The following is a 15,649-nucleotide window of genomic DNA, read 5'->3' on the forward strand; positions in this document are numbered from 1 at the left end:
AAAAAGGAGGTTTACATCATGCATGGACATTTGTCATAAGGGCAGCTCCCTTCAGGCTGGCTGTTGGCTCTGTAAGCAATTCCACTGTAATAGATATGTTTTGTTTTTGTTTTTTTTTTCTTATGCTGGTATTAGTTTAGCCCCATAATCAACATGCAAAAAATATTTGTGCCATATACAGTTAAATATATTTTTGAAACCCATACAGAAAAGAGCCAATGGTTTTGAAGATTTTTGTGTAAAAATTAGAAAGCAGCTCTCCTCCTAAATGAAAGATTTACAATTGTCAGTCAATAATGTAGATCAATGTTCTTAAATTTTTAATCATAGGGATTTTTCTCCATTTTTCTCCAGCTTCTTTGGATCTTAATTTTCAAACTTATACTCCCATCCATACAGCAGATCTTAAGGTCCCACCACACCAACCATGTGTCAAGGGAAATTCTTGGTCCCATCATATAGATGTGATACCCACTCACCAAATGCTTTCAAATCGGTGATTTAAAAGAAGAGTATGAAATATTATATATGTTTCTCCTCAATTTTTGAAACTGATTGATAAAATATTCACTTTTTAGGCATCTTACTTTGCCAATGTCATCTGATAACAATTTCAGGGCAAGTGTAACTTTGAGGCCAAAACTAAATATTTGAACAGGGAGGGCTATGGCTTCAAAGGCAGCAGTATGTGAGGGGCTGAAGTAAAACCATCAGATAATTAAGAGCTTAAACTTTTAGCTTGGTGCTTTCTTCTGTAGCCTCAATGGTGATCAGCTCCCAGGAAAGCTATCAGGAGCCTGAGCAAAAAGCTGTAGTGGTCCAAAGTGCCTGTGTGACTCAGCTGTCACGATCGCTCGGCAGAACTTCAGTGCAGTTGTGCAACCCAGGATTCAAGGCAGAGCCATAATTCAGAATTTCATGGCATTTTAAAGCACAAGTCAGAATTGTAATGGTATTTCAACCTTCCTTATTAGTTGCACAATAAGTGTCTTTCAGCCAGTGTTCTGCAAATTCCTTCCTGGTGGTCCGCAATAGACACGGCTTGAAAGAGCATTGGAGGTGAATGCTGGGTGTGTGGAAATGGATCTTGAATTGATGGGAGGAATAAGGGATTCTGAAAAACCACTGCAATAAGGTGGCATGGGATAATAAGAGTAGTAGCACAAAGTTTTAAAAAACATGTCATGATTAAATTGGATATGTAGGATAAACTCAACTTTAGTTATTCAGCTATCCTGCTTGTATTTTTGTTGGTTTTAATTAATGAAAGTTTGTCTGGCAGGTATGAAAGCAAAGTTCAGTCTCAGAGTGTTTGAATTAGAACTCCTAGCTGCATCAAGTGAAAACAGGTATGCATTTAATGGTTTGCATTTTCTCATTCCGTTTAAATGTGAATGAGTTATCTGGAAGGAATATCCAACATTGCAGATACTGTTTAATGATATATTCTTATCTTCTTTTCTTCTGTCTAATGCCTTTCATACATGCTTAAAAAGTGTGTGATTGTATACATGATTATATGTTAGTGACTGCAAAGGTTACCTAAATTGAGACCATGGAGTAATTTTATTTTAAATGCAGGGTAGAAGCACATCTGTTTCAAACAGATATGTGAAATGCCTTTTGTGAGTTCAAATCACATACCGTAATGACCACTTAAATGAGCTCCTACACACACAACAACTTATTTGCAACAGTACTAACAAATGCATCTATAAAATGTCACTTGCATTTTGGTGTTCTGAAATAGGTTCATCCTCTCCATTGCCCTGGAAAATTCAGCCCTCTGTTATTGTGTAGAGGATACGAAGGAAAAGCATGTGCTCTTCCTCGTGGAGGATGTGTTATCTGCTGTATAACTGTACTTGATAGATATTTTGTATTTTGCTTGGATCTCCCTTTGAAAGAGGCATAACATTTTTTTGAGTTGTAACTAACACTGTTTTTTAGCCATGAATTGTTATAATTATATAAGATTATGAATATAATTGAGGTAATAAAACCAAAGCAAACAGTGTAGATTATATCTCTGGATTGTATTCATAGGTTAGAAGTGTGTGGTTTTGCTGTATATCACGTTGATTTCAGAAGGGTATGGTTTGGAAATGATGACACATGGAAGACACCAGCTAAGGGGCTATACCTTAGCTGGGAGCCTACATCAAATAGCTCACTTAGCCTTTTTCCACAAATGTCCTTTCCAAAGATAAAGGTGTATACAGCCTGCCTACAGTGGGAAAACCAAAAGTAAACAAATAGAAATATGTTCATTCAACAAATTTGTACTGTAAATGCTTTTGCCTTAAACTGTGGAAGGATGAGAGAAAAGCTCTGCAGAACAGCCTCCATCATGGAGCTGGGGTGGCAGAGGATTGCAGTGGTGCTGCCTGGCTTCTGCTGAGATGCACTCTGTCCTGCACTTGTCCTGTGAAGCAGGACAGTGCTGTTACATTTAATTTTCAGAGAGAGAGCTAAGACATGGACAGAAACCACAGGACTTGTCTGCACATCTAAGGGAACTCTGCAGAAGCTGAGGAGTTGAAGAAAGCTGTGTGGCCATGGCTAATGACCTAAACCATTAGACCAGTCTCACAAAATCTGTGTTGCCAAGTCTGTTGCTGCTGAAATCTGAAATCAAACATTAGCAGCCAAGAACATCATGCTAATTAATTGCCTCAGGAGGACACAATTTCCAAGATCTAATGAAAGATGGAAATCCAGCTTCCATATGTCCCATTTGATAGCCCAAGAAAACACACATTTTTCAAAGAAACAGTGACAAATGTCCAAGTACTTGTCTCTCAGCTGAATAAAACTAATCACCAGGCCCAGGGATAGAAATGGCTGATTATCAGCACCTAGCCTGAAAAGCCAGCCCAGGATGTCGCTGACAAACCATTTTCCTTCAGAATGTTGAAGGCAGCTTCAGAAGGTGACAGCTGAGCACCAGAGCACCTCTGTTCTGCCCACAGAACAGCATTACTCCTGCCTTGCATGCAGCTGCCTTGTCATGGTGCTGGTTTGTTTTTTAAAAAAAAAAGTTAGGAATAAAAAAAGTTAGCATGTCACATTCTTGACAAAATACTGGGGAGAAGGCAGAGGTATCAGTAGTCACAGATAAGTGCCAGGGCTGCCTTGCAGTGCTCTAAGCTTGTCCTTGACATTCCTGTAGATGGGATGTTTGTGCCAGAAGGGCAGTGGTGCACAGCCCCAGGGAAACAGTGAAGGTGGAGAGCCTCAGCCCTCCCGGGAGAGGCAGGGCTGCCTGGCTGTGGAAGCAGAGCCCCATAGTGAATGGGAATGTCCTGTCTCTGTGCCTCTGAGGCATATGGAATTGTTCAGCCAGCTTAAAGACATGATGTTTCTTTTAAATATTTATTGTTTGAAGGATCCTTACATGCATGAGAAGGTCTGTGCTATGTAAAGACCACATGCTGCACTCACAGTCTGCCATGTTTCAGGGGATGCAGGAGTCATCTCTGTGCATGGCAAGCTCCTGCTCCCACTCCTGCTTTGCTGGCGTGAGGTGTTTCACAATTCCCAGGTTTGTTTGGCTAGAGTTGAATGATCAGCTTGTTGCAGCAGACCTGACCATGAGGCATGAACGTCTTTTGCTTGCCACGGCAATGGTCCCAGCCTGGCTGCCTTGCTCAGAGGATGGTCAGGAATGTCTTGGTGCCCAGCGAGCAGACTGGGAGGCCCAAGTGCTCAGTCATAGAGCAGGGCTATGACAGGCCTTGGTGTCTAATCCAGGATTTCCAGGTGACCCTTTATCCACACAAACATCATTAGTATTTGTTAAGTGTTCAATTCTTGGAAACATGCAAAATTTTCACTTTCCTCTTTCACCAATCATTTTACATATGATTCATGTGAAACTTCTAATCTAAAAAGAGTATCTTGATACCCTGTTTAGTAAAAATGGCATGAGATAAGCAGGTACAAATTGCACAGCAAATTTTCACTCTAAATATTGAAGAAAATATATTTTATTCTGTCTATCCTGAGAAGATTAAAGAACCAAAAAAAAATAAGAAGGTCAAGGTAAGTAGTTGTAGCACACCATCTATTGTGTAGTTCCTCAAGATCACTCCAGTTGAATGGAATAATGGCATTTCTGAACTTCAGTAACTTCCACCACACAAAGGCACAGCATTTTGACAGGATTCAGAAAATAATTTAAAATCATAAGGGCCATTATGCAGACTGTGTGATAAAGTTAGAGATGGTATTTTTCTGCAATTGGTCTTCAATTTCACTCTAGATTTTAATGACATAAAGCTCAAAAGGAGCTCCTAGTGCTTCTCTCCCAGAGATGAGATCAACACTTATGAGGACATGTTTTGATGACACAGCTCAGAAAATTGAAGGGATTATTATTATGGAAGGACCAAGGTGATAAGTACTGTGTTATATATGAATAACTGTCAGTCAGACAAGCCAGGAAAGGTCATAATCCATTATATTAATGTCATAAATGTTATCACAAACTGACATCAGGATGGTAAACTGGGATTCTTGCACTTTTTAAAGTGCTGCTGTTCTCAAATGACACTGTCCTGGAAAGACATGTTGATATTAATTTTTCTCTCAAAATAAAAGACTTTAAAGATTTTCAGCCAAACAGAAGTAGTATTTTAAATATTTGTTTGGGGTTTTAAAATATTTTTTTTAAAGAAAATGACTGAATGATCACAACAGTATCCAAGATACCATGAACAGATGAGAGAGGAGTGACCCAATAATTTCTGAATACTTACTGTCCCCCTTTATTTTATTTGAACTGTGACTTTCACACTTCACTCAGACACCCTCTGGGGGCCACTCCAGCTGAGGATAAGAGAAGCAGGAAGGCAGAGGTGGAAATTCCTGTCCTGGCTGCTGACTGCCCCAAGTCAGAACTGCACCTGTCTGTAATTCACTCCCTTGACATTAATATTTTTCCCAATATCAGATATGAACTGTGCCAACACTCAGAAATGTATGACAGTGAAAAAAGACAATGGAAATCATATTTTATATCTTTTGTGTTGCTGAGCATTTTGATGCCCACAGAGAGCAGGCAGCTCAGTGGATGTTACCAGTGCATGGCTCCTCTGAATTACCCTGGGCTCCCAGAGGAGGATCACCAGGGATTCAAATGAGACTTTGTTCTTGCAGCACCACAGAGTGCTCCACCCATTGCTGACCCCTTACGAGCCAGCAGTAAATTACTGTCGCTTATGTAAAGCTGTTCCCAGCTCAGGGTCCCAAGTGAGAGTAAGGAAGGTGAACTCTGAGACCATGCCAAAGCCTTGTGTCCACACTCACTAACATTGCAAATTCTACAAACAATCTGTGTAATGCTGAAATGTGGGTCCATCGGGGGCGAAACAACTGGACCACTCCTTTCCAGACTGGGGAGAATGCTATGGTAAACTCCAGAAATGCAAGAGGAATTTAAGGTGAGTTTTCACATCCCACACAGAAGGAAGCCAAAAGAGAAAAGAAGGGTAAGTACTTCTGGAAGGTGCCATGCTGTATTTACTGACCACATCAGATCAGAGCTATGGTTTTATGTCAGAACTCAGAATTCAACATGTCCAGCAGGACTCCTGCAGATGTATGGATGTGGTAACACTGACGTGGGCAGGAGACAGCCTCTGGTGAGTCACTGCAGCCCTTCCTGCAGGAGCTGGCTGTCTACAGCAGGCATCCACTGCACTGCTGGGGGAGTGTGCCTTGCAAAAATCACCCAGCTCGTCTGGCTTGTACAATCTACAAATAAGCCATGTTTGTACCATGCAGGTGAAATGTTCAGGGTGAAAGCAACGTGGGCTAACTTGAATTGTATAAATAACTGCAAATCATTACTTCAAATGAGAGCATAATGTCTGGAACCACAGGCAGGAAAATACATTTACAGACTATCAAATTATCTTGGGATAATAGTGCAATGCTTTTCACTGCTGCACTTTGTGTTCTTATAGCTGAGCAAAGAATACTACAGCTGGAAAAGGCTCTGAATTTCAAAGAGAAGAGATTTCATAAGTAGAGTACTTCCACATAAGAGACTGCCTTTTCTGTGATTTTAGGGGAACATTAGAAAACCCCCAGCAAACAAAAAAAGTGATTTTTTATGACTCAGAACTATACAGAATCTGTTCTGATCATCTGATGATAAACAAACCTTTAGAAAATGTGTCTATTTTATAATATAACCTGCAAAGTGCTTCCTTGTTCATATGAGGTTACTTATCCCTGTGATTGCAACAAAATGCTTTTGATCAAATGTGTTTACAGAACTGGCACAACCAAATCAAGTAGCTAAGCTGCTATATCAGTTTGCATGCACAAGTGCTGTTTGAGTATAGAATTTTTTGAGCACATTTTTAGAGAAAACAGAGTGCCCTTTGAAATCTTGGAACTAAAGCTGTATAAATGCCCTAATGCTGTTTATGGTGTCTGTGGAAATATATGCCACTCAAAGTGCTTTTAGGATGCTCCAAAGTATATCAAAGAGCATTAACTTCAGCACAGCTGGGAATGTCCCCAGATTCACTTATGAATGCATGTTTCTTATATCCTGTATATTAACTATAGCTACACACAAGGCCACACTTAATATAGCCTTGCTCATTGAGAATAATCCACAGAGTAAGCCTATTAGGTAAGGTTTAGCATCTACATTTTTCTGCTCACATCTGCTTGCTTGACATATATAATCTGCCTGGATGTCACAGTTTACATCCTATTTTCATTGGACGATAGTGAAACTTGATCAGTGTCTTCATCTCCTTCTCTGTCACTCCAAGAAATATTTCTGCTTGTCAGCTCCCCTTTACCAGGACTCTCTGGTGTGACCCTTAGCCAGGTCCTTTATTAAAGGGTAGTGCATGCACGGCTTGAAGGCGACTGTGCAATTTATCATTGTGCAAAATGCATGCAGAAAGTGCTACTTACAAGACAGTAAGGAAATAAAAAGTGATATAGCAATTTCCTAACCTGAATTTTCTGTACTTTCTTTTCTCTCACAAAGGTCTGGCATATCACTATTTTAGTAGCAGTAAGTCAGTATTTGCTTTCTGAAGACTTATATTTCTGCTGAAGTCTTATGAAACGGAACTGTAGGCACCTCAGTAATTTTAGAACAGCTTAGTCTGAGAGGTAAATTAAAATTAGGGAAAATTAGACCATTTTTAATGAGATGGTTATTACACTGAATAATGATGATTATTGCTTCTGCTTAATAAAACTGTCAGCCAGTGCAAAATATATATTAAGGGAAATTACATTACATTATATTCCTATCAACTCAGAAATTTGGTGTGTTGCTTTCCCAAAAAACCATGGAAATAATGAAATGTTAGACAAGGCTTCCTTTTCCAAATAGGATCAAACATGGAGCTTTCAGAAACAGCCCTTTAAAGCCCTGATGTAAAGCCCATTAAATCTAATGTTTGTGAAGATTTCTGCTGACTTCTGTGCCATGTAGATCAGGTCTGGACTAAAATGAGCAGTGTTCCCCCTGTTGTCTCTGCTAAATACCTAGACAACACCACATGGTGAATGCACACTGAGCTCAGTGCTTGCTGGCACACCTGCTCTTCTCTTCTGATTTACCTGGCAAATTAGGAGATGGACTCCACAGGGTGAGACACACTGTTATTCCCAAGGTGAAAACAAACAAAAAAAAAGAGGAATATTACCTATTATCTATTATAATCTATGTAAAAATTAAATCCTGCTGTGGAAACCTTGGCGCTGAAGCCCCAGACACTTAGAGGTGAGGCACCTCCCCAGAAGCCTGTCCAGAGACATAAATGACCAGGAGATTTGAGTGCTCAGCATTTTTTTGTTTAAAAGTAGGCACAGTATCAAAGCCTGCCTTCAGCAAGAGCTGCTGTCCTGAGGAATGAGAGCTGGGGTGGCTCTCTCCTCTGTGCTGGGAGTCTACATGACTAAACTGCCAAATGGGCAAAAAGAAGAGAGGTGGGAAGTGAAATGTGCATTCCTCCTGCCACCCCTTCTCTGGGTAGGGTTCAATCTAAAAGGATATGTTTTTGTGAAATGATTTTATATTAACTAAGCCACACTTTTCTTACAGAAAGGTATTTATTGCAGCTGTAGTAGCAGTAAATTTTGAGACATTAAATAAGCAGCAAAAACTGCATGACTTAATACATGCCTATGCCAACTGAACTAGCGAGCTAGGACACAGAGGTGAGTGAGTCTTTCTGTGGTGCATGTTAAAACCTGGAGAAACAGAAATTTACCTTATAATTTTATTTTTTGAGAGCTCTATTCCTTATACAAAGAGCAATATATTATCTTAAATGAGGATGATAACAGGATTAATAAGTCACAGCACATGTGTTTCTCAGGTTTTCATCATGCTTTGAAACATTTACTAATCAACACGATTTCTCCTTTACGAAGCCCATTTTGTAGAGTTCCATAAAACAGGTTCAACAGTCACAATTTCATTAGCATTATATTGTTGCCATGGTAATGTGGTACCAATTCAATGGATGGGCTTTTCATCCTGGGCTTATAGAATTGCTCTTCCTGTCAAAAATACATCTATATCGAAAAAGTAAACAGACCTTACCACTGGAGTAGGAGCACAAAATATCACATGCTAATTTGGCTAGGAATGTATCATGTTACTGGCAGCAGACCCAGAAATCATTAGAAACATGGCAGAAGTTACTAAGCACCATACACAATAGCAAAGTCACACTTCAAAATTAGGGAAGTTACACACATTCATTGATGCAGTATCTGAATGTGTTATTGCAAAAGCACTTGGTTCTACTGTGTTCGTTCTCTGAAATCCTGTTAGGAGGGCACAGTGCAACTTGGAATATTGGAGGAGACAAAAGCAGTAACACACTAAAGAATAAAATGTGAGCTAAAGATGTGTTGGTCCTTCTCCCATTCGGGTGTTCTGCAGCATGTCCTGGGCTAATTGCTGCCAAATGCAACATCTTGTTTCTCTGGTCTGTAAAACTGCCCCCTCTGCCCCCGAGCAGAGCACCTGGTGTATGCCAAATAGTGAGTGATGGCAGGTATTGCTAAACACTGCCATTAAGTAAAGTAGAAACGCTTTTAACAGCTCCGGGAAAATGCACAGATCTACAGTTTGAGAAATGTCACTGGGAGGATCTGGACTCACCCAGGGAAACACAGAAGAGATGGCAGACTGAGCAGGTAACAGTAGCTATGAACTTATGGAGGAAGGATACTCACATCAATAAAAAATCATGACAGTTTGTAGTTTTTTAAAAATAAATACTGCAGGCTGCAGGAGAAGTATCCACAGCAATCTAAGCAAGGAATACAATATAAGCAACAATACAATATAAGGCAACAGTGGGGTGGCTTGTTTATAATATGTTAAAACACTTTCTTGTGTATTTGCTGTGTTTTTTTATTATTGTTTCCTATTTAGATTGGAAAAATCTTTTACCATCCTGACACATGATGTTCAGTCTATAATTTCTTAGCTTAATCATATTGTATCCTTTGTAGCAGCAAGGGTAAATTACAGACAGGATAGTATTCAGTATAATCAAAGATGTGTTCCACTTTACATGATAAGTTTTGTCTGATGTACAAAAGCAGTATCTTCTCCAGCTGAGTGAGGAAAGAGAGACCTTAACCTGCAGATAAAAAAACTCAGAGAATAGGCTTCTCCTCCATTAGGATCCTATTGTTCACACACAAAAAGATAACTGTTGTTACCACTATTATCTATTTATTTACTTTCACCATGATATAGCACAGGACCCAGCTGAGACCAGGACCTACTTGGCTAAGCACAGCAAAACACCGCAGAGTGCTGCAGTCTCTTCTTCAGACAATTTATAAGGCACAAGGGAGGCCAGAGAGGAAAGGAGAGAGGGAGAGACAGCTTAAGTAACTAACTCTCTAGGTCAGAGAAGAAGACAGTGGTAGAAGCAGCATGGATCTCCAGTCCCTGAACCCTCCATTGGGAGGGTTCTGGTGGATGTAGGATATATTTGGAGATATCCTCCACCAGATTCTGAGGATTCACACTCTAACTCGCACACAGTCATGCTTTACCCCCTAATTTCAATGGCTGCATCTGTGCTGCTGAGCAGGGGTGGCCTGAGGCAAAGCTTGAAGTCACTGCGAAGCCCACCCCTATTACCTATTAAAACACCTTCAGGCTGGCTCCAGGGCAACCCTGTTAATCCTCTCAGGGACAAAGGCTCAGGAATACCCTATGTTTTTTTTAGCATGTTCAAGGGCACCAGGGTCAGGTACCTGCCAGAGAAATATTAATGGGTTTCAACACCACAACTGAAGCAATAGGGATTAGGCTTTCTTCCTTTGGACAAGGGACTTCCAAATTCAAGCTTGAGCAGATGGAGGGAGGGGGAAAAAGACAGGACATTTTGGTCATGAGAGCAAGAAGTCAGTTTACATCAGAAGTTGAAAGCTTTGATCAGGAAACAATATGATGTCTTAGATTAGGAAAGCATTAGCTTGTAGTTTTTCTTGCTTTCTCCCCTCTGTCTCTTAAAAATCCATATAAAGTAAAACCGTTAGACTCTCAGTGAAGAAATATTCATCTTCTGCTCAGTAAATACTTCCTTGTGCTGTGTGGTGCCTGCTGACTTTACTGCTGTTGCAGCCTTTTAAAATGCTTCCAGGAAATCTCATTCCATTTTAACTTTAATTTTTTTTTATTAAGGAATCCAAAGAGAATTTATAATAATCCCAGTTTAACTTTTTAATAAAAACTGCAAATAATAGGCTAGCATAGATTTGATCTCATATACATATCTGATAAAAATTCAGATCTGTAGTAAAATTTGTTAGCCGGGAGTCTGTTGTCACCATATTAATGAATATAAAAGCTGGCAGCTTCAAAATGGCAATATTACTGTAAGCCTACTTTTTTTATAATGGTTGTGCGTTGTGCATTCAGTATTGATGAAGATCAAGATTTAGCATGCAGAAGTAATATCCATTATGATGGGATTGTCCACAGTGAATTGAGTAGGACATTTGCTTAATTAAAAGTATTTATCTTAGATGATTTAAGACATATGTCCTACTACTGAACTGATGATGTAAATTGGTTTCTTATAATCAGTTCACCACTGATGACTCCTTACACTAAATAGAAGAAGAAAAAGGTAAGAGAAGAGTCAGAGCAAAATAATAGATGCCACTACCAGAGAATTTAAAAGAACTTTTGAAATAATGATTAACTAACACTATGCCATGAGCAGGAAATATACATAATCACACCCCTAATGCAGAGATGTAATAGAGCCCTAAAAGTCTGTACTTTGAGCAGAAAGTTTGGAGAGGAAAACATGAGCACATACCCAGGTTCCCACTCCTACCCACTGCAGCTGTGCCTCAGAGGCACAGGCGTTTGGAGGACAGAGCCTGGGGATAAGAGGTGGCACAGAGCCCGTGGTGGGTGAAGCCTGTGACATGGTGTGGGGTGTCCTGCAGGGGCTGGGCAGGCATTTCCCTGGCTTTGGGCAGGGGCTGGCAAATTGGAGCAGAAGGGAGAGCAAGGCCAGAATGCCAGGGAGGGCAGGAACCGGTGTGATCTGCTCCTCAGGGTGCTTTTAAGTGTGTTTATAAAGACATACTGGGTGGTTTAATCCCTTATACAAATATACTTTTAAGGGAGCACCCCAATGGGTGGAATGTTTCAACCTCTCTCAATTTTACAGCCCTACAGCCTAAGTTTCCTGGACTAGTCCACCTTCCTTCCTCACCAAATGACTCATGGAAAGCTGTTGATCTTCAGTCTATGGAGACAATCTAACATCAGCACTTTCTGGAGGTGCTGCTAGAAGGTAGGGCCACATCCAGCCCCTCTGAACTCTCCCATCAGCTCAGGTGTGCTACTGACATGAAAAGCTTGTGACTCCCACAGCAGAGACCAACTTGTCTGCTTCCTGAAAACCCTGCAAAGCTGCCCCTGAGACAACTGGGCCTTCCATCAGCCAGACACACAAATCACTCACTAAATAGTTTTGGCTGAGGTTGTTGGACAAAATCTTCATAGATAGAGCCAAGAGGACAGGCAAGAAATATTTATCTTCTTCATGCCACATGTTGTTTTTTCATTATTTCTTCTCTTCTCCTTTTTACACTCCAGGCAATTTTTTTCTTTCTATATAGGCTAATAGGAAGAAATAATGTGGCTTACTCCAGTCATTTAATTTAAGTAATTTAATTCTAATTATGAGCATTCAAATAGAAAGTGACATTTGTTGATATATGTTACACTTCTGAAACATTAGAAAAAATATCTGACCTATTCTCTGCTAATGCCTAGGTGACATTTTAGGAACAAGAGCCAGCCTGGGAAGGGCATGTGCAGCATGGGAGCTGTCAGTGGAGTGCATGGCCATGAATCTGGTTTTGATCTGTGTCTGTAATTTTCCAGGTGAGCCTCGGACTCTGCCTACGGTCTGTGCTCCCAGACGACAGCCCCACGCCGGCAGATGGAGGGACACTTCACTCCCCAGGCACTGCATGGGGCGTTTGCTGCTCCCAGAGCTGCCACACGCCATGGGACCCCCAGCTGCTGGATGCCTGACCCAGCTCGACTGCTGCTGGAGATGTGAAGGGGCTGGCTCAGCCCTGCTTGCTGCTGCCTGTCTGCCTTATTCTTCTGAGTTATGCCCCAGCCCGCTGCTGTCCTGTTGTGCTGGTGCCTCCGGGCTGTATTGAGTTTTCAATTATCACAATATACAGTGCAGATGCTATGCAAAACAGCCAGTGTGGCTGAGCACGCTGAACTCAGGAGAAACACAGCTAAATAAAAGTACTACTATAATACCAGGAGGCTGATTGGAGCCACAAGATACCAGTGTCATATCCTGTGGCTTTTATGCTGGTAGATGTCGATTTCAGGCATTAGAGTCTAGCTATCCAACAGATAACAACTAGAGGAAATGGATCTGGGTATCTTCAGTTGTGAGCAACTGATCCACATTTGCCAATAAATGCAGAACCTGGTAAACTGCAGAGGAAAGGAAACATTTGGGATACCTACAAATATATCCAGGCATGTACATGGGGTAGCATCTAACTGTGTGCAACTTAAACTCCCTGAACACAAAATACACTTAAAGTGGTACATCAAGAGAGCTCTGACTTCAGAGAAGCAATGTGTGGTTACTTGTCAACCCCAAATTCAGGCAAGGAAAAAACAGCAAGTGTAGGTCTCAACTTCTCTATTTGTACATGCAGTAATAAGCTCTCAGATTATAATGATATTGTGATATCTATGTGGAGGTGACAGACTATGACAAAAGAGGAAGAAATAAGCAATACAATAATGTCAAACTTTCTTGTTATTAACTTCTAGAAAAGCTCAACAGCTGGAATTTTAAAATGTTTTACATAGACAAATGTAAAGAGAACAAGACAGTGAGTGTGTTTCTTTTCCAAAGGAAAATGAAATAGGCATACAGAGAAAATTATTATATTTAGTACTCTCAGGGCAAATTCCAGTTAAGGACTTTGAAATAATTTGAAAATATTAATGATTTAGCCTCACAGCTAGCTTTTAGGGAGATAATAATGATAATTATTACTATAAATAAATAGTATTATTATCATTCTTACTCAGAAGAATAGAATATTGATGCATAGAGAATTCTGTATTTGTCCAAAATACAGAATACATTTGTCTGTGTTTTACTACTGCAACCATCCTTCTCAAGAACTATTATATATTAGGATTATCCTTTTCCAAACACTCTTTGATATACTATCAAAGAGTATTTATCAGTTCTAAAAACCAGCCAACCAGGCTTCCTTGTGAAACAGTGCCAGTCAACATCTCCATTTGCATGTGAATTCTCTAGCAGCAACAGTTCTGGTTTAAAAAAAAAAAAAGAAGAAGAAGAAGAGAAAAGGAATCATAAAAATCAGTACAAAATCTGTCAAGGCCCCATCTGCGACTGGGTATCAGAATATCACTAAGAAGCTCTGAGGAACAGAGTTCATTCCAAGTCTAACACATAGAGCATTTTGGTAGATGAAATTAATTCAAACCGGGAGAAATGAGAGCACATACCATGAAAAACTCTGTTCCTCCACTGAGGATCAAAGAAAAGAAGCATCACTGTGTGTGGTCTTGGGTTTGGTGCACAAAGCCATGCTCAAACAGTACAATACTCAGTGTGCTCATGTCTCGTTTTGATAGCCAGCTGCTCCTCTGAGGAGTGCCAGGGAATGAGGGACCTCTGGTCCTGACAAGATCAGGACTCTGATTACATATGATTGATGCAAAAAGCAAGGTTTACAGCCAGCTACCTGGAGTAGTATGGAAACAAAATTATAGTCTCCACCCTGGCCTTGAAAATCCCTCTACAAACATGTTTATTTCCTTCTGAATGGGAATATGTAAAGGCTGGGGACACTTATTTGTAGGCTATTTTTATATCTCCTCTTCAGGATCTGAATCTTGCATATTAATGAACTACAGGAAACAGGAAAACAAAACATTAACACCATTCTAATGCAGCATACTATTTTTCTTTCCCTTTTTTTAACTGTTAGAGTATGCAAATGTTCAGTTAACTGGTCCTCATGTTTTCTCTTTATTGAATTGCTTTCACTGTGGCAAATAAATATTCATAAAGAAATGTGGACAATAAATCATTTCAAATAGTTCAAAGCCATTTTCTTTCTAGACTGCATATATTTTCAGCTGTAACTCGCCTTTAATATTTCATTCAAAAGACAGACTTGTAGAAGGACAATAGAGATAATGTGTCAAGTAGTAATTAAAACAGGGAGTAATGATTAAAACCATTTTGATCTACATTCTGCTCTGCCAGATTCATAATCTCCTGTGTTTGTTAGGATGACATTCTACTTGCTTTATACAGAAACTCAAAATAAACTTCTGTTTGAAGACACTGCAGAAAACAAAAGATTTCAACCCCGAGCTTGTGGGGCCCAGAGCCCTTCCCAGCTCTGGAGTTTAGGTGTATCTTCTGTACCATCCTAGCAAGACAAACTCAAGCAGGCACTGTCTTTCTTGCTAATATTGTGACTTCTCTGGGAAGCAGATCCAGATGCAGAGCAGAAGACAAGGAAGGGCCATCCCAGTGTGTACAGATAAATGTCACCTGTCTCACCATTTAGATTTAAGCTAACAGCTTCAAAAGAAATGAAATTTAAAGATTTGGTTAACTTATACATTTAGGGATCTTGGTTCAAATTCAAGTAATAATTATGCTCCTTGTCTCATTGTATGTTTTGGCTGTTAATGCATATATTTGGCCTAAACTCATTATCTTTCCTGATATGTTGCTGACTTTAGGCCCTGATTCAACAGAGCACTTACATAAAGACTTAAATAAATTGATTTAGGAAAGAATTCCTATTTGTGTTTAATCTTGGGCAGACATTCAACTTTCAAATCAATGGGACTTATGAAGAGCCCTGACCTTTGGGTCTAAATATTTGCCAAATCAGTGCACTGATAGAAATATATTGGAAAAGATACATGTCTAATCAGAATTTTAGTCTCCACTTTAATGGGTAAATACCCATAGATAACACATTATTCTTCTCAAGAAATCCATTTTATAGAATTTATCAGAAAGCCTTAAGTCACATTTTCTGTTTATGTCAAAAATACTAGATG

The 15,649-nt window shown here is 39.9% G+C and overlaps 1 long non-coding RNA gene across 1 annotated transcript in view; it reads left to right on the forward strand.

Moving 5' to 3' along the window:
• Positions 1–2,024, forward strand: part of LOC135305041 (uncharacterized) — a 32,790-nt gene extending 30,766 nt beyond the window's left edge. Inside the window, exon 3 of the long non-coding RNA XR_010366324.1 lies at positions 1–2,024. This exon is cut by the window's left edge and continues 26,332 nt beyond it. This is a non-coding gene — a long non-coding RNA (uncharacterized LOC135305041).
• The last annotated feature ends 13,625 nt before the right edge of the window (positions 2,025–15,649 follow it).

This window comes from Passer domesticus, chromosome 7 (genome assembly GCF_036417665.1).
Source record: "Passer domesticus isolate bPasDom1 chromosome 7, bPasDom1.hap1, whole genome shotgun sequence".
Taxonomy (NCBI): Eukaryota; Metazoa; Chordata; class Aves; order Passeriformes; family Passeridae; genus Passer; species Passer domesticus.